General features: G+C 40.6%; 1 protein-coding gene across 6 annotated transcripts in view; it reads left to right on the top strand.

Moving 5' to 3' along the window:
- Positions 1-19,988, top strand: part of FUT8 (fucosyltransferase 8) — a 286,256-nt gene that overhangs the window by 46,019 nt on the left and 220,249 nt on the right. For 5 of the 6 annotated variants that reach the window (XM_090033168.1, XM_090033167.1, XM_090033165.1 and 2 more), the window contains exon 2: positions 16,245-16,363. The exons of the other annotated variant lie outside the window; for it this stretch is intronic. The gene's annotated coding sequence lies outside the window, so the exon portion shown is untranslated. The remainder of the gene's footprint in view (positions 1-16,244; positions 16,364-19,988) is intronic. 6 annotated transcript variants of the gene reach the window in all.

Consider the following 19,988-nt stretch of genomic DNA (forward strand, 5'->3'; position numbering starts at 1 on the left):
ATGTAATTACAGTCTGTTGGAGCAGCCTCAGTGGTTGTGTATAGGTACCCTATGTGCCTAGGGACAACATTACACACAAACTGGTTTAAATGATCAGAAACTGATTTAAACCTGGAACAGAGCAGAAGTTCAGTGCACATAAACTGGCTTCATAGATTTTATAGACATTAGGGGCTGGAAAGGACCTTGTGAGATGGAGTCCAGCTGCCCTGCCAGAGGCAGGAAGCCTGCAGGGACCAGATGATTCCAGGAAGATAAATGTTCAAAAGGCATTTGGGTGAGTCCAGAGCAGATGCTTGCACTACCTCTGCGGGGGGAGTCTATTCCAGACCTTGGACACTCGGATTGTAAAGTTTTTTCCTTCTGTCGAGTTTGAACTGGCCTTCTAGAAGTTTGTGGCCATTAGACCTAGTTATCCCTTGGGGAGACCTGGTGAACAAGTGTCCTCCCAGATCCTGATGCATACCCCTCCTTATATAACTTATAGGTATCCACCAACTTCCTCATGAGCCTTCTCTTTGCCAGGCTAAAGAGTCCCATGTCCCTCAGTGTCTCCTTGTAAGGATTGCTCTCTTGGCCTTTGATCATATGGGTGGCTCTCCTCTGGACTCTGTTTAGCTTATCTACATCCCTCCTGAAGTGGGGGCCCCAAAAAACTGGACACAGTACTCCAGCTGTGGCCCACCCTATGTTGGACAGAGAAAGTAATCAGATCATGGTTGCTATCACCAAGCTTGTCCTCAATCCTCAGATCACTCACCAGATCATCTACTTTGGCTAGAACCAGACCCAGCAGTGCCTCTCCCCTAGTTGGCCTGTAGACCTCTTGTGCTAGGTACAGGTCATCAGTGCAGGCAAGTAAATTACGTGACTGGTTAAACCTGGCTGTGTGCTTGTCCCACAAGAAGTTAGGGAGGTTGAAGTCTCCCATGATGATCATACATTGGGAACGTGCTGCTTTGGCCAGTTCCGTACTGAATTCAAGATCCGATTCTTGGTTAGGAGGTCTGTAATAAACTCTGGGTATATCCCCTACCCCATGTTCCCCCTGTATTTTAACCCAGAGGGTCTCAAGGCGCCCTCCATGGTTCATGAATTCAGTTCGAAGGGAAGTGTACTGCTCCTTGACAGAGAGAGCTACACACCCACCCCTCTTCCTAACACAATCTGTCCTGAAGAGGGTATAGCTTTCTATACCTACTGACCAGTCATAGAAGGAGTCCTACCAGGTCTCCGTTATCCCTACGAAATCATAATCATTATTGGTTAGGAGGAGGGGCAGCTCCTCTTGCTTGTTATCCAAGCTCCTGGGATTTGTGTACAGGCAGTTGAGTCTGCCATGGGGAGCCCGAGGCTTCCTTATGTGATGGGACATAACCTTTTTTGGGGCTTTCGTTGAAGTTAGGCTACTTAAACTGTTACTGCTGTGATTGGCATGACCAGGGCTGGAACTGCTGATTGACTGCCTATCCCCTAGCAATCTTAGTTTCAAAATGGCCCAAACCGATTTAAGATGGACCTGGATGAATGCAGTATCAGAGTTAACTGATTTAGATTAAACTGGTCTATCTTTCTTCTTTCCCAGATCCCCTCTTGACTCAAGTTACTTCATAGTCCTCTGGCATCCCAGGCTGCTTTGCACCTCTCCCACAAACTCGCCCCCACAGGGTGGGCAGGCTGGCCTTGGCCCACGCTGGCGCTCCAGCTAAGCGGGGTTGCCCCTGCCCTTGGGCTGTCACAGCTGAGGCAGCAAAACCTCTGTTCTGCAGCCCTGGTCTTGCCTGTCCTCCTTGTCCTTTTGGGCTGACAGGCAGAACTGAGAGAACAGAGCCCTGCTCCCCCTGGGCCTGTCTCGGTCACTGGCCAGGCTGTGCCACACGCAGTGCCCATTCCTACCACTCCAGGTTTCATGCCTTATGGAGCATGGGTCCAAGATTAGCTCCAGTTAAGGTCCTCCAAGCACTGCCACAAGGGAATTCCCACCTCCTACTCCTTAGCACAATCTGGTGCTGGCCCTGCCTGCCCCCACGGGTCTCTCCTGGCTGGGGCCAGCCCAGATCCGTGGACCCCAGTGGGGGTTTCTCTACCATGGGCAGGGTCCCCTGAGGCCTACCAGTGGTGCAGAGGGGGAATTCCTCCATCTTTCCTCCCCTCAGTATGGTCCCATGCTGGCTTAGCCCTGTCTCCATGGGTGTGGGGGTAGGGGGAGGAACAGTCCCTCCATGCTGGGGCTGGTTCAGATCCCCCTGTGTGAGTGATGGGACTGTGTGGATGAGTGGGAAGGAGGGATTCGGTCTCTGCATCCGTGTTGGGGCTTGGGGAACCCTGCCTGGGGTGGGGGAACTTCGCACTGAGGCATAGGGGTTCCCCCGTGTGGGCTGATGCTGGATGTTGGCTTGGCTGTGAGATGGAGGGAATGCTCCCTGCCCTCCCCACTACCCCCCTGGGTGGGACTAAGCTGGCACTGGACCATGCTGAGTGGTAGGAGAGGTGAATTCCCCCTCTGCACTGGCATCAGGGTTCGGGGAACCCTGCTCAGGACAAGGGAACCCCTACCGAGGCAGGGGGATTCAACTGGTCTCGGGCTGGAGGGACTGTTTCCCTTGCTGCGGCAGGTGGGGTGGGCACAGCAGAGGGTTGGAGAGCGTGTGCTGGGCAGTCAGTCACAGATGGGCTCTGCTTGGCTGAATTTGGGTACTTTGCAGTGACGGGCTGGCTATGAGGCATTCTCCAGCTCCCTCTGGCTTCTACTTTAGGCCACTGCAGGCACCTGGCTGTGTTTCCTTATTCAAATGTGCATGTCAGTTCACTGCATTCTTGGTGCAATCTTTGCAGCTTGGGGAAACCTGGAAAGATTGAATTGATTCAGCCTAGGGCATTTTCACTGTCTGTACTTAGCCTGTGGGAGTAAATGTATGTCTGCATTGTCTTTGGGTAAGGAGCTGATGTAAACCAGGGATGTCAAACATATAGCTGCAGGCTAGATCTGGCCTGCAGAGCCTCATCATCAGGCCCCCAGTGATGTGGCTGAGTCTGATCATACCCATATAGGACACAGTATGTGCCCATGATGTGTGGGGCCAACCTGTGGGCCAGATTGACCCTATAGACTTCCTTCTTTTCCCTCTTTCCCTTCCCCAGCATATCCGATCTAGCAGCTTCTTCATCTAGTCTGGGATCCATGCTGTGTCCTGTGCGCATCCCGGAATGGCTGGAATAGGCACTACTTGTGGTATAGTCTGGGCAGAGTGGTGGCTTTGTTGCATATAATGGCCTACACTGCACCACGCATGGCACCTGCTCCGGGACGTGCGCCTTGTATGATGCCCACTCCAGTTGGTCCAGAAACCATGCTACATGTGGCGCTTCTAGATGCCATGTGCAACATAGGTCCTGGACTCGATGGAGTAGGCACTGTGTGTGGTGCAGTCCTTAAACTGCTGGGGTGGATGCTGCATGTGATACAGTGTGGCTGGGGCAGTTGCACTGCTGGTCAGGCTGTGCTGCATACAGTGCCCATTCCTGTTACTCCAGGCTTCGCGCCTCATGTAGCATGGGTCCCAGATTGACTGTAACAGCCCCTAGGTCAGGTGTGTGGAGGAATGAGTGGTGGGGAGTCTATTGGCTTGATCCATCTGTGGACTGGTCCCACACCACTTGTCCTACATGTGGGCCCAGATGAATTTGATACCCGTGATTTAAACAGTTTGTGAAATGAAGTGAGTAACCTGAGGAATATTCCACATAAACTGAAGTTAAGGACCATCTCTGAAGCTCTCAAGGTCTCTTCTGGCAGTGGGTGGGCAGTTTCAACAGCTGTGGTTTTAATTGTTGGTTTATATTCTTCTGGCTATGATTGAGTACCTGACCACAGGCTTTTTCAAAAAATGTTTTGTTAGATGTTGGCTTACTTCATAAAGTGTATGTCATTATTTACTTCGGCTATGTGTATATTTTGAAATGTGTATCAATTAGGTTAATTTAGACATATTTTTAAAAACTAAAATTGTCAAATAGAAGTGAAGTTCTTTTGACACGAGTCAGCCTTTTCTGTAGAAAATATCTATAGAGAATGGCATTCAGTTAAACTAATACACATAGGTTTACTAACTGCTGATTAGTACTGTACTTTCATTTGTTCAGTGATTTAGTTTTGAATGCATGTTAATACATTTTAATGAAAAATAAAAACTGAAGCTGGTAGTGTTGGAGTGATGTGGCAGCTGTGATGGTTCAGGAAATATATGAGAGGTAAGGATTTTTGTAGGTGATCTCTTTTATTGGACCAACTACATGGTTGGGATAGATTTAGACCAGCTTTCAGATATATTTCAAAAACATTCAAAAGATTGTCTAAGTCTATCCCAGCCATACAATTAATCTAGTAAAAGAGATCACCCACAAAAATCCTTACCTTTCAAACTGAAGATATTTTTTTAAAATTGTTTTATTTTTGAGGGGAAGGGGGAATACTATTTTGATATTCTTAAATGATGTTTAACCAATGTAAAGTAAACAAACAAGAAAAATAATCACTGGACTGTACCCTTTATTACGTTCTTCAATTCAGAAGATTCATGATTCAAAAGGCTGTTTTTCCCCCTCCTACTTCCGCGTTAGGCATTTGATAGCGTATTATAAATTTGCTTCCTTTTTCCAATCCTAACCTGTTTCTTAGTTTATGCTACCTACACTTGTTTGTAAGTCACAGATGTAACGGACTTTGGATCTAGGTATTTTTGTCAGTGAAGAGCACATGTGAATATGGCGTCATAACCTCAGAAGGATGGTTTCTGTGTATGGATCTTCACATACCTGGACTTGAATTATCAGGGCAAAAAGGATCTTTTTTGCAAAATCCACTTTATTTCACTCCCATGTGTTGTAGATGAAGTGTTTAGGCTAGCAACTTGGCTGAGGACTGCAGTCATTAAATTTAGATTTGATCGCCTCTGCATGTGGTTTCAGTTCTTCATTGTGTGTTATAAGTAGCCACTTTTGTTTCATCTGGAGTTGGTCAGGAGCACCTGCTATTGGTTATGGTTGCTTTCATAGGTGTTTTTTCCTCCTTTGTAAAGCTGTATACTGTGGATGATTTTTTTTCTCTGTTGCCCTGAATGCCACTCTACAATTTCAGTGTAAAATTCTGTAAAACATTCCACTTGGCTATTCCATCTTGCTTCTCCCAAAAGTTGGGGTGTAAAAGATGCCCTGTAGATGTTGAGGCGGCTTTTTGCAGCATGGTAGCGTTGGAAGTATTTTTGAACCTCTATCTCCTGACTAACAAAATGCTTCTCAGTTGTGTGTCATTTCCTAGAAAGCTCATGAAATGAGGTACAACCATGCTTATATTAAAAAAACAAAACAAAACAAATCCCTCATGGTTTTCTGCTGCTTCTTGGTTCTTGCACAGTTCTTTACATTTTTTTTATTTTGTATTCATTGTCATCAACACAACTTTTCATGTTATAGTTTGATTCAATTTTGCTTCTTTGGCTTCTATAGCAGGAGTTAGATGGAATTCCGGTGTCTTAAGTTTACTGCTATAGTTTCTGGAGTGTTTGAGAGGCTGTGATCAAGCAAACAATTTAATCTGATTTAAATTAGTTTTGATGCATTTAAAGCATTTTTCATTATTGCCCTGATCAAAAAAAAAGGGTGTTTTTTGCTAATCTTATCTCCTGTGAAGTTCAAAGGTCTCACGATGAAAGTTTGACAAAATGACTTCTCTGGTTACCTAACCAAATAGGGGACAGGGAATTCTCACTGTGATGTTAGAAATAAAGTTTGTGGAATATATGCATTCCTTGTGACATTAATTTAGCAGTGCATCATCAGACAGTTTCAGCAGTGATTGGTCATGACTCAAATGGTCAATAAAGGAGAGTGATTTGATTATTTTTTCTCTACCTTGGGACTTTCTGTTTGTACTGGTTTGTGACCAGGTTTGTTACAATGCAGAAAATGCAAATGACTTTATTCCTGGAGAGTGAGGGGCATCAGATAAATTCCTGATCCCATTGACCTGTCTACTGTTTATTTTTCCCTCAATCTTCTATTGCCAGGAAACAGAAGAAGGATCAAACAGGAAGCAGCCAAGTTAATTCCAACAAACTAGGCATTGTGTAGACAGTTTGATAAATCAATCTCTAGAATGTATGTATCCCGACACCATTTATATTACCTTCAGATTTGGGCTTGATAACCCAGAACCAGTGATATGTTGTACACCCAGATCTTGCAACATTTGTATTCTTATAGTGCCTGAATGTTTAATAATTGAGTTCTCTGAGTACATAAAATATGCATAGTAGGAAAGATTCCATAAGTTCAAGTCACTTCGTTGAACTGAAAAGATTTACCAGATGGAAGCCTCCTCATCAGTTGTTTCTCTCAACATTTCAAGTTTCAGTCATTTAGGATTACTTACTAAAGGTTTAAAAAAAATAGAATTCTCTTTAAAACCTTTTTGAGAGTTCATGTGGCAGCTTTTCTAGCCGTTTATCCACCTGCACAGGGAATGTTTCTTTTTTCAGCCAATAATGAGGTTTCTAAAGGGAGTGACGACAAGTCTTTCTCTGACAAGAGTCTGTTTCTGTTGGCGATTTAAATTTATTTTCATTGATGCTTATAGATTAACCTATTGAGCTGCTTCCAATTTGTTTTTTGTTCCATTTCCCTGTCAACCCTACAATATTTTGAGATATTCATGGGCAGCTGTGCATGTTTTCTTGAATCTGGATTACTGATACAGCATGTGTAGTCTCTATAAATAGGTGGCATTAAGCTGTGGTCAGCTATATCATCCTTTATATTTATGTGCACTGTGACACCTGTTCCTCCCATGGATCACAACCTTGATGTGGTGAAGAGGCTTGTGTGCTGTCAGTGTCCTCAAGAATAATGCTGTCTGGAGTTATATGCTCTTGGTAGGATCACCCATAGCAGCAGGGTTGAGAGCAAGGTTTCCAGGCTATATAAGTGATCCAAAATTTAGCTTCTGAAATGGCTGTTAAGTAGCCAAACAAGCAGGCCCTTGGTAATCTGCTCTGAGGCACATGAGTCATGCCTTCCAGACAATGACAAATTTATGTTTTAAAAGGATGGGATTCTTCAGAACAACACTTGGTTATTCAGAGAAGGACTTTTCACGTGGGGGGAAATTAAATGAGAGAGAATATCTTTTTAGATAAGCCTGAAAGGATGCCGATATTTTTTTGGTCACAATTGGATCGAGGAGACTTCTAGTTCTGTCCCCCAAATATGTGTACTTACCAGAAATTATATGCCTAGTCTAGGCTTCTCAAGGACCTAGTGGATAATGTGTGTAAATGACCAGATAAGAAACCATACTTGGATCTTGCCAGGAGAGAAGGGGTTTGTTCAGTGTTTGCTGGGTATGAGGTACTTTAGTCCCCTAGGCCATTGATAGATGTTACATTTTTCTATGTTTAATCCGGATGACAGCTGTCGCTGTACACATGAACGTCTGCAATCTGAATTAAAATTGGCTCCATTCTGAATTAACCAATCCTCATTGAATAATGAGTCCATGTTAGGCAATTTAAAATGTGTTAATTAATGTGTATATGGCATTGCTTTTAGGAAAAACAGTCTTTAGGTACTCAGATGAGCAGATAAGCATTACAAATGCCAATCACAATAGAGGGTATCAGATACAAAGCATCACCTTTTCAAAGTCAAGTGTGCCAACAGCATTTCACCATGACTAACTTATCAGGTTAATTGTACCCATTAGGGTTTCTGGAACAGCACTTCAGATAACTGTTAGAAGGTTTGTAACAACGTAGCAGTGCTTAAACAGGCTTATTATCACCTCCTAATGCAAGCGCTAACGCACTAAGCTCACACACAGAGGCTGCAAGGTGGGTCTGTTAAGGGGCTCTCAAGTGTATATAGTGGGTGGGGTCAACCTGTGCCCCTGTGGTGCCCTTGTTATTGCGCTGTCATTGGTACTAAATGATGGGGAAGTAACAGCTGTTATTGTGCCATGCAGGCAGCACAGGCTTATTTTTAGCTACTACATCACTGTAGTGACACATGTAGATGCGCCCACTGTGTTTAGCCAGCACCTCCTGCTGTGATGGTCAATGATCTTCTATTAACCCTTAACTTGAATTGAAATTTCATTCGAACTATGTGATGTGAATCAGTTAACACGGTTTAAAAAATGGTGAGCACATGTACAAATGGCCCCAGTGGCTTAGCTGGGTGAAGTAAGCTAATAGTCTGGAAGAGGACTTTGGCTTGGAAAGAAGTAAAGCTGTATTCTTTGAGCTTATGGCTAAGATGCAGGAATAAGGTGAAATCATTGCTCTATTTTCTTTTGTTTGTTCTTATATTTCTGCTGCTTATCTTAACACATGGTTACTGACTTTTTTTTTTATATGTTCATTTTTGTTTCTCTAATATCTCTTGTTGTTATCTGTTATGATAACTTATTGTCACTGATAGCTGTGATCTCAGAGCATTTAACCATATTGGCAGGAAGAGACTAACTGTCTTTTACTGAGTAGTGACCAGACAAGGGGGTGATTCTTTTAGTTGGCAAAATCCCCTTTGCTAATTGCTGGCAGGACCTGAGTGAGACTGGTAAGGCTGAAGTACTGGAGGCCAAGGAGTTGGTTCCTGGCATATCTCAGCTGTTTCTCAGTCAAACAGCAAATGACAGAGGGGGTGTTGGGGCTGAAGGGCAGCCAAGAAGGTGCGAGTACATCTTAGGAGTGCACTTCAAATGTGTGCCTGGCCACATGGTAATTAATATGAGAAGAGTGAAAGAAGTACAAGCAATAATGTTGCATAATGTGTATAATGTTTCTCATAAGAATAAATTATAAACTGTACCCGAAGTTTTTATCTAATGTGGTATTTGAATGTTAGTTTTAAGCCACTTAGTATCATTCTTTATCCCTAGATCCCACTCAGATAATGGGAAAGAGATTGTATTCCTTAGATGTACTAAGAACATTCTGCTTTCTGCATAAGACTAAACACTTCAAAATCTTAGGATTTTTGTAGTAAATAGAGAGCAGAAGTCAAGGGAAAAGCAGTTTCTTTATAAAGAATTTCCAACTGGATCACAGTCTTTCAAACTGATACCAGTTGGCTTGTAAAAAAAAACAACAAAAAAACCTTCAACAAAGGTTTGGTCATCTTTTGTAGTATATTTAGAATAACTGATTGTAGACACCTGCAAAGCAGTAACATGATCCTTTATCTACATGTTTACACAGTACTGAGACGTTGCTCATGCTTTTGGAAAGGCTGTGAATTTCATAAAGCTATTGTATGTTCACTGTTTGGCTAGAATTCTGGGACGCACCACCAACAAGGGTTACTGCTTGGGAATCGCCAACAACAAAATATACAGTCCCCTGAATTTAGAAAGAAATGGTTAGTTAAGTCCTTTAGATGTGTTGTCCTTATGTGTATTCCACATCTTGGCTCCCATCCTTGTTACTGCAGTCTCATCATTTTAAATTCTCTGTATGGTGAAGGAGCTTGTTGTAATTAGGGTCATCGCACACTTTTTATGCCCTTTGTTTAGAGAGAGAATGCATGCAAAAAGAAGAGCATTACTCAAATGAGTACTTCTGACCAAAAATCCTCTAACTCAAATGCACTTTATGTGGAATATACATATGCATATTACTGTATAGGTAAGTAACCATTTCCTCAATATGGCCTTTTATATTTCTGTCTGGCAACTGACACACATGAAAATCTAGAGTTAAGAGAGAATTTTTGTTGCATTTGTAAATGCAGTTGGGGGAGAAGAGGTATTAATGAGTGATTATTGAGCATACTTGATTGACACACCTTTACTCTCATGTACATTAGTGGGAGTTGGGTATCAGAAGGACCCCTGTGCATGAAGAAAAGACATCTGAATCTATGGATTTTTTTGAAAGAAGTCTTCAAACACTGATGAGTTATAGTATTTACTACTCAATACATTTGGTGTAGTATTTGGCAATTGAATTATGAGCACAGTAACTGATGACATGGCTCATTTTCAGGTTGTGCTTTAGGAAATCAAGTACTGTAGCTTTCTCAATGAATGTTGAACATTTATCCTTGTTTGTACAGATAATTCTGTTAAGTGGCATAAAATACTAGAACTGAAAGGATTTTATGGGATATACAAGAAGGGGAAGTGTGATTTTGCTAAATCCTATTAGTTAAAATTAGACCAGGAAAAAGATTTTTCATCACGGAAAAAAATCTGTAGTTATTAGTGACTGTGTATTGAATTTATATGAATGACTTGTCTGCATCAACACTGAAGTTAATTTTTATTAGTTACGATATAGCTATTGCTTATTTTCACAATTTTGTTTTTCTTTTAATATATGTAAATATTTTGGATAATGAATTGGAATATCAGCTTGGTAATGCTGTTTTTAATTTTTATTAATCATGGGTTTGTTTTCAGTGAATCTTGTTTTCTAAAATACCAGTTTTTGTGAACCCTGTCCTTAGGGCTGTGCTTTGTGTTTTCAGTCACTTTATTAATATGCTTGATGGGACTAAAGAGTTCATGAAACAAACCTGCTGCCTTATTTATGAAAAACAGGCCAGTGATTTTTATCATTTAAGAGAATCCTTTTTATGTGAGTAGCAGCTGAAATGTTGCAACCTTGTGCTAAAAATGACATTTCTTTTGCTCTAAATAGATTTAGGATCTTTCTCTGTCAATGAAAAAGAAGAGTCTTTGATTTGAACCACTAAGTAGCAGGCTGTGTCATAAGGATCAGATGGATTCAATTTGTTATAAGTAGTTTGAAATTATGAGAAGAAAATCCCCACCTGTCCTTCCTTTACTTATCAGTAACTTAGGTTCTGAAGACGTTTGAAAGATTACATTTTTTACATTAAGGGGAAAAAAAGAAATGGCTGCCACAGAGCAATAAACAGTTAAAGTCTGATCAGATCAGAGATGGAGTAAGCATGAGTTTCCTTGGTGATCTAAGAGATGCAGTTGGAATAGGTGATTCGTTTCTGTGGGAAAGTCCTTGATTTGTAGGCACAACATAGTGAACACGTGTTATTTTGATCATGAATACTAACTGGGGTTGTTGAAGAACACTTTGAAAGATGTCTGAAGTCTGTCATTCTGCCATCACATAAGAAGGCTGTTTTTGTTACATCTGTATGGTTAGGAGAGGAGTTAAAAGTGGAAGTGAAAATTAATTATTGTAAAAGAAAAAATGGGAACTTGATAAGAAATGCAGGTAATTAAAAGGGAAGCTAAGGATGTTGGTGAAACCACTAAGGTTATGGATAATTAGAGGGAATTCTTTAAGTACATTGGGAACAAATTAAATTCTAATAATGGTCTAGGTCTGATGTTGCATAGGGGTGATAAAGTTATCAATCCTGATGTATGGAAGGACAAAGTATTTAAAAATATTTTGTTTGGAATAAAAAAACCAGAAAGTGTTATTGTAGCAATGAGAGATTTTTCTATTCCTTCAGTAATGACAGTGGGTAATAAAAAGAAGCTGTTAAACATGATACCTGAGTATAAGTGTCTGATGACTTCTAATAGACTGTTTGATTTTAAAAAAAACATCTTGAAACCTTGCGGGGGTGGGGAGGAGGGGAAGGGGGACCAGAGGAGTGGAAACAACCTACTCATACCAGAATTAAAAAGGTAAACAGGCTAATGCAAGTAGTTAGCCTGACACTGATTTAGTCAAATCATGAGGTGGCTGATATGTGCAGCAGTTAGGAATTAAGAGGGTAACATAGTTATTGCCAGTCGATTATGGTTTTATGGAAAATAGGTCTTATCATCAAAATGGTATCAAATTTCTTTTATATTATTAGTGCTCTGGCTCCATCTAGGCTTGATGTGGCCCACAGACCAGCCTACTAACTCTCATCTTGCCCATAGGGCAGGCTGAGTTTGACACCCTTGGATAAACTTATAAAAATGAGAATCAGGGATCCTCATACCTTGACAGTAAGGTACAAATATTTAAGCAGACTAACAAATCAGATAATTGAAAATATAAACAAATATACTGACACTGATATCTGAGCATAAAAATCAAAACAGAAGATTTAAACAACTTTGCAAATAATTGAAATGGCCAGTCAGTCTACCTGATTTGTATGTGACACATGTAATCTAAACATTGTTAAAGGAAGAGGTTGCTAAATGTTATAAAGCATGTACCTGAAAATCTTCATCCTGGAAGCCAGTGTACTCCACGGGCAATTCAGTATTCCCAAGGCCATGCATCATAAACACTTTGTGTCGGTAAAGTGCCAGTCTAGCACTATATTTATCCTTACCACTCCATACTAGTGGAGAAAAGGAAAACAGCTATGTATGACAGTATACAACTGTGATTTAGTGTGGGAGTAATTAACAGTTTGTACTTTAAAAAAAAAAGTTTTAATAAGCTTCAGAATTTATTAAATGTGCTTGTTATTTAGTATTACTCAATGCAATTATGTTTTTAAAAACTCGTGTTCTGTTTACCAGGTCAGACAAAATGGAAATACTGAGACCCAGATCAACATCCCTCCCCATCACATGCATACGTGGCATCTTTAATCTATACTAATGCCAGGTGCACAGTGTTGTGTAAAAGCAGCAAACTAGAATTCTGTGGCTTGCTCTTAAAGTGATTTTTACACTGTGCCAGGGTTGGTAAAAGCATGCAGATGCGCACATGCTCTACCAACAAAGCACTGGCAGAAACACTGTGCTAGCAAATGTTCTACCAGTAAAACTTTCGAACACTGACACATCTTTGGTCTCAGCTGCCTCGTTCAGGAAAATTAAATGGTGTTAACAGTGGGGCTTTCATTTCTTTTGGGAGAAGACAATTAATAATGTTTTTAACTTACATTCAGTGTAAGTTTCTCTCTAATTTGACCATCTGTTTTCGTGCAAACAATTTAATTTCTCCTTAGTGGGGAAACCTTCCAATATTTTCAGACTGCTATTTTTCCTTTCTTTAGAGGGTCTATACCAGAGGAGCTTAGTGGAACTGTTTTTACTATGCTGCTATGCTACCCAGAGAATTATATTAGATACACCTGAAATGTTCCAGGTTTTCATTTAGTTCAAGGGTCGGCAGTCTGCACCTGGGATCTGGCCCACAGAGCCATTTGATCCTGCCTGGGGACCTGGAGCTTTGGCAGCTGTGCTATTCCCCAGCCGCTGTGGGGAAAAGTAGGTGTTGGGGTGGCTGCATCTTAGTGCCTGCCCATCTCTGATTTGCAGCCCAGAAATGATGCTAACTGACCAGTATAATCATTTATTTATGCTATGTAATGCAATGCAATGAAAAGTTTTGTGGGGGGGGTGGGGGAAGGAGGATTATAGGAAGTGTTTTGTGGAATGAGTATTTGGAACTAAGGGAAAAAACTAATCAATTTTGACATTTAGTAAGGCGTCTATTGTTTTGCTCAAAGTTCAGTGCTTTACGGTGAACATGGAACACTAGACTACTGGAAGACGAGGCTCTTTGGGTAAATCTGATGGCTTTTATTAGACCAACTCAGACTATTGGACTATTCTTTGTGGAATGTACTGGAACAGATCTGTTTATCACACTCAAAAGCTGTTGGTAACAACACTAGAGCATATTTTAAGGTGTATTTAAATAAAGGCAGTATCCTGTGAATGAGTGGTGAAGTGAGTCATTTCTTACTCATTACTAAACTAGCAGCTTATATTTGCTTTCTTTCTTTCTTTCTTTTTTTTTTTTTTTTACTGCTCTGGTAACATTTTGAGGTCGGAGGGGGGAGTGGGGAGGTCTAAAGGTTGGTTTGGAGCTTGGACACCAGTCTGCTTTCTTCACTGTTTTGTATCCTATGGAAAGAAGTGCTTCACTTTGCTGAGTTCGAGTTTGCCTAAACGACAGCAGTATTGGAGCCAAGAGTACCAATTTGTTGTCTCCCCAGAATATGCAGCATACCACACAGCCGGTAAACAAGATGAGGAAAGGAAAATTCCCTAAGCAAGTTCATTCAGACATCCACTTTTCATTTGTCTCAGTGGCTTCACAGTGTCTCATCAGACCATAAAGTCCCATTTCTTTTTGTGCCTGAACTATTTCCACTTACTTTGTGGAAGCCAGAAACTCTCCGAATTGTACCTTGCACGTTCCATGGTGCTGTCTGCCCTTGCGTTTTTTCCCACTTGATGTTGCTCTTTGATGGATTACTAACAAGCTGTAATCTAACCAGCTGGATGACAGAGTTAGTGGCAGAGTGCTAGAAAACTTTTTGGTGTTAAATGCTTGTCTGCATTTTGATTTTCTTAAACCTTCAAGTCCTTCTCTGAGCTGCCTTGCCCTTTGTCTCAAAGTGGCTTGTAAAGCAGCAGGCACAAATAACTGTAAGCAATTTGTCATGTTTATTGCAATAACGTTCTGTTTCCAGATTTAGAATTTTGGTATATGCATATTTCTCCCAAATCTCTTTTCCGGAGTTCAACATGTGAGCTCCACAGGCCATCATGGTACTGGTTCTGTTCATCTGCTGTGCTAAGCAGGTGAACTGCTTACCCTCCTTCCTGCCATGTTCTTAGCCAGTCTTCTTTTTTTCTTAGAAACAGCAACGCTTTTCTGTTACCTGTAACTCAATTTTGAGTAGTGAATCTGAATGAATTTTAACAGCAAAGTAACAATTTACTATTTTATTTATTCTTTCTTGTGCTAACCACGCTGTTCTCCACCTTCCCCCCCACTCCCCATGGGTTTTTTCCTTGTTCTTATTTCTGGGTTTATGGTCATTAATGATGGAAGTAACTGAGTCAGAATGATTACAAAACCTTGAGATCTATATCCTTCAGCAGGATGATTGGGTCAGTCCTGCACTTAACCCAGGAGTACTGTGCCATGTTTACCTCTTTGGTGGCAGGTACAGTTTCTCATCACTATTGTAAATTTAACTGTTGTTTGTAGTACACATTTTGAAGTCTGCTCTGTGTTGTGACAACACGTAAGTGTTTGCGTCTGATTTATGCAACATAAAAATACTGATTTGAAAACTTTATTTAATCTTAAAAACCTGAAAACAAAAGGCAACTCAATCCAGTTTTTGCTGATTTAACTGGAAGTATAATATATATATTTTTTTCTTTTGCAAGCACCAGGGTTTCCTACGAAGGTATCTCTGTTATGGTTTGCATAATTTTAAAGGCCTTGTTAAACCCAAAACATTTATCACTTTTTAAAAATAAAATTGAAATGAGTTGAATTTGCCCTCTCGTAATTCTGAGAGAGAGCAGGCAGAGTGGAGTTGCACTTTTAGTGATTTCTGATTTACATTACATAAATTATTGTATAATGTTGTGTTGGCCAGTTTACACAGGAGCTATCTGTGAAATACTCCCAAACCATCAAAAATAGAGAGAAACAGAGAGATTTTTTTGTTTTGTTTTGTTGAAAAGGCATAAAATTAAGGCAGTAATTCATGATCGTGGATTACATAATTATATAAAACTTGTTCTTATTGGTTTTTTGTTGGTGAAGAGAGATTACAAAATGCATCTGTTTTTAAAATTCAGTTGATTTTTCCTAATAGGCACCTTAAATAGTTTTTTAATCTCTTTGTACATTGATACTGACACCATCCATGGTTAGTCCTCTGACATCTGATGACAAATGGTTACCAAGCTGGGGGCATTTTATTATACTTTGAAGAATGAAGTGAAACTACAGTTTTTGCAAAAGGTTATTAACAGATGCAATGTATGTTGAAGTGTGGGCTGACAGAAGCAGACAGGATGCTTCTCTATCTTAGTGAGGATATTGGTGATAGAATGGTACCAGTACTGAGGTGTTTGTTACAGGGTAGGGAGAAGTAAAGGAAGTTAGCCCCTGTTGTCAGATTTTGGTTATAAATCAGAATAAATATTATCCCAGTGCTGTGTTGTATTTTTCTGGGGGTGATGCAGAAGTTATGAATGCTTTCTTGCTGCAAAAAGAGGAGTTACAAGGTGAAATGCCACTTGCTACACTGACCAGATGTGGCATCTTCTAACAGTCTCAAACATTTTTCCATTGTATGAGCTACATGGTGTATTTTTTTTTTTTCTGCTTATAATGGGGGGAGAGTATTGTTTCCTATACCAGGTTTTCAGGGATTCTGAACACTATTACTATTTTATTACTTTGAGAGTTCTGAATATTCAACTTTACAAATTTTATGAACACTTACTGGGGGTTTGCATTCAAATTTTTGTTTTGTTTCAGGTTTCTGCCTTTTTAAAACAGAGAAGAGTAGCAGATGTTTATGGCCCAGGCTTCGGGTAGACTGACATGTTCAGCACTTCCTTCAAAAGAACTGGGAAGATGCAAGTTAGTACTGTGATGTAAGTAAATTTTAATTAAATGCATACTAGGTCAGAATTTAAATATTTAAACTTTTTTGATAATGTTGTACAACCATCATATCTTACCTACTTTTTTGTAGTATTGAGTAACAAGTTGATGAGGATTACCCATTTAGATACTGATTGCAAATAGAAATCCAGCAAGTTTGATTTGGTACTGCCTTTTGTCTTGTATAGTCATTTATGCATGTGCAAGTTGAGGAAAAGTGGCCCATGATATACTATTAAATCAAAATGCTTATGGCAATAGTTTGCTCTCAGTTTACACAAATGGGGTCTATTGCAGTATTTAGGTCTGTGTTGAGAAAGATAAGTAGGGAATTCCATTGGACACTGAAAAATTTAACAGCCTTAACGGATGTGCATGCTGCTTGACATTGAGCACACTAATATTTAATCTATTGTACAGTATCAGTCTCTTTCAAAAGTGCTGCTTTTTAGATTGGAGACTGGGTAGTTTACGCAGTAGACTGTGATCTCAAAAGTGAGATGTGATCACTGGTATAAATGTGCATGGAACTCACACTAGTATATGCATGTGTTCTTTATGGTGATGGAAAAGGTATTTGATTCATGCAGCTACCACAAGGAGCTGTGCACCAGAAGAGGCAGTTCTCCATAAACTGTGATACCAAGAAATGGATAAACAGAAATATAGTTAGAAGGACTTTATTATGTAACATTAGTTGAAATTTTAGTATTGTTTCTACAGAACATAAATTGTACTTATAAATCTGTTTTAGTATAAATTGTTTCAGTCTAAATGAGGTAGAAGTCAGAAATTATTAGTGAGAGGTTTTTTGCTCTCTTGTCTTTGTGCACAATCGGCTATTGAAGATCCTTTACTGAGTCTGTCTCAGTAATGCACGCATTTCCTTATGAAAAAACACTTGAAAAAACTTTTCTAGCAAAAGAACATAATGATGGAAAGCACTGCAGACACAAAATAATTACTAGGGAGGGATTTTTCAAACGATTCAGCATGAATCACTTCTAAAATTAACAGATCTATGTCACAGGAAATTATTAGGTAAAATGTGTCTGCCACAGTTTATTTCCTGCAGTCCCAAAAGCCCAACTTGAGTAAGGTGGCTCTTATGTAGATGGTATATTGCGTTTTTTTCCAATCCAAATGATTGCCACTTCACTTTTTTGTTGTAAAAAGAAATAAAAAATCATCTCAGGTTTGTATTGCCCCCTGATCTCTGTATTCGAATAACAGCATCTATTGTACGTTGGCGTGTTAGGCTGCTAGTTTTGTTTTTCAGTTACTTCAGACGTAAACAGTAAACCCACAGATAGAGAACCTTTTTTTGGGGTAGGAGAGGTGACGTTTATTTTTAGCAGTTAAAATTATGGGCTGAGCTCCAAGTACTCTGTGGCATAATTGGACTTTTTCATTGTTTCCTTAAATTCAGGTAAGCCAAAAAACTTGTCTCAGCTATGCAGTTGCTCCATTAAAATATATTATTTAAAAAAAAAAAAAAAAATTGTTGCCCATCTACATTTACAACAACACCTCAACGCTGCTTAAATTCTGACAGCTGTATCATAGGCCTGTGAAATCCCCTATATCCCCACCCCTCCCACGTACATACACAAATTGGCTGTGGTTCAGAGTTGAAATGCTCATTAAAGTATGCTTTATCAGTAATTATTATAAGCTATAATTATTTTTCTAATAGATTTTTCTTATTTTCTTCATATGTCCCAGCCTTCTGACCCATAGCAGTTAATGATGTCTGGGTACTGAGGCTCAGAATCATCATCTTTTCTGCTCTGTAAATCCTGGGGAAAGGGGGAAGCTTGTAAGCAGTTTCATGAGTTCTCGGCTCCGCTGGCCTTGACTCGTATTGCATTCTTTGGGCAATCCGACTCCTTTCTCTTTCCTGGCTGCCACTTGGTCTGTAGTTCTAGGTCCCTGACCCTTTGTCTAGTGCTATAGAACAGGGAGGAAGCATGCACTGTAATTCAAGTAATTCCTTTTACAGGGAAAGTTGCGAAGAAAAAGGTGGTCGTAGGTTCATCCTAGCAGAGCAGAAAAATAGAAAACAAAAGGAGTTGTTTTCCTGGTTTAGCTAAAATAATTAAATTCTGCAAACATGCTGAATTCTGTAATATCTTGGAAAAATGCCAAAACCTTTGACTGTTGTTGGAATCCATAGTAATTTGAGAGACAGGAGCAGGGTAGTTCACTTTTCAGAACTGTTTTTTTCTAGTTTTGCAGACTAAAGGGGTGGTCTAAAGGGGTTGGTCTGTATGTACATTAAGTGGTTTAAGATCTAATGTTGCATTTATTTAGATAAATTCACCCCTCCTGGGAATTATTTGTATTTGGTTCATATTTTAGAGGTTCTTTATAACCATGAGAGATAGGAACTTGACTTTCTTAATGAAGGATGAGATTTGGAGCATGATTTTGCAGAAAATTGCGTGCTTTCTAATTCCACAAGGTTGTGACTGTACTGTAAAAATAATCCAGAACCAGGGGATTATGAAGCAGGTGATTATGAAACTGCCTTCCATACAAAAATCTTTGATAAAAGAATATTAATATTGCAATATAAAGAATTCAAAATCATAACTGTAATTTTCTCTCCTCTACATATGTATGCATTAAAGTGCAGGTCTAGGTTTTAGTGTAAGACCTAAAGGATGAAGTCAGAAGACTCTGTATGCACTAAGGACATTGTTGGTTGTAGATGTTTCCTCTGGCATCTCTAAACTAATAAATGGTGCATGTTAGAGAGGGTATTAAGGGACAGATCAATCTAGAGCAGTGACATCCAACCTTCTTGCCCTGTGGGCTGGATTGGCAGAGTCAGGTCTGTTTGTGGGCCAGATCCAGCTAGTGCTTCTGATTTGGCTTGGGCACCATCTGCCTGCATGGAGAGAGGGGTGATGATGGGAGACAGGCTGGCTTCAGTGCAGCTCCACAGGGGAAAGGAGCCTGACCCAGTCCAGTGGAGAGGAAAGGGGGCATACCTAGCCCTGAGGAGGAAAGAGGGTGTGGCTGGGCCCCAACACAGCCCTATGGGTGGAAGGAGGTGTGGCCCAGCCTCGTGGGGGAAGGGGTATGTGGCTAGGCTCTAACTTGGCCTCACAGAGAAGGAAGAGGGGTGTGCCCCAGCCTGGGGCTGGGGGGGGAAGTGGTGCGGCCGGGTCCGGGCAGGAGGGAAGGGGTGCATGGTCAGATCTCAATTGGCCCCATGGTGGAAAGGGGCTTGGCCTAGCCCCTGTGGGAGGGAAGGAGGTATGGTCTGGCTCTGATTCAGGTGTGGGGGGTTGTGGCCCAGCCCTGAAGAGCTTGGCTCTGACTAGCTTGACAGGGAATGGGGTTTGAGGATTTGGCAGGGGGCAGGGTGGTGTTATTAATGGTCGCTGCTCCCCTGCTACTGAATTTTCAGACCCAAGGGGAGGCCTGTGGGCCAAATGCAAGGGTTTGGCGGGCCAGAGGTTGAGAGAAAATCTACTATGGTAATGTAGAAGAGAGATTACTGGCATTGATGGTACTAGAGACTAAAATGTGGTAGTCAGAAGAGTGAGAAGTTGCTCAGACAACATTCTGTGTTGTGTCTAGTTCTGCTTCCTGTTCCTTTGATTG

Source organism: Crocodylus siamensis, chromosome 2 (assembly GCF_052110815.1).
Source record: "Crocodylus siamensis isolate JL-2025a chromosome 2, ASM5211081v1, whole genome shotgun sequence".
Taxonomy (NCBI): Eukaryota; Metazoa; Chordata; order Crocodylia; family Crocodylidae; genus Crocodylus; species Crocodylus siamensis.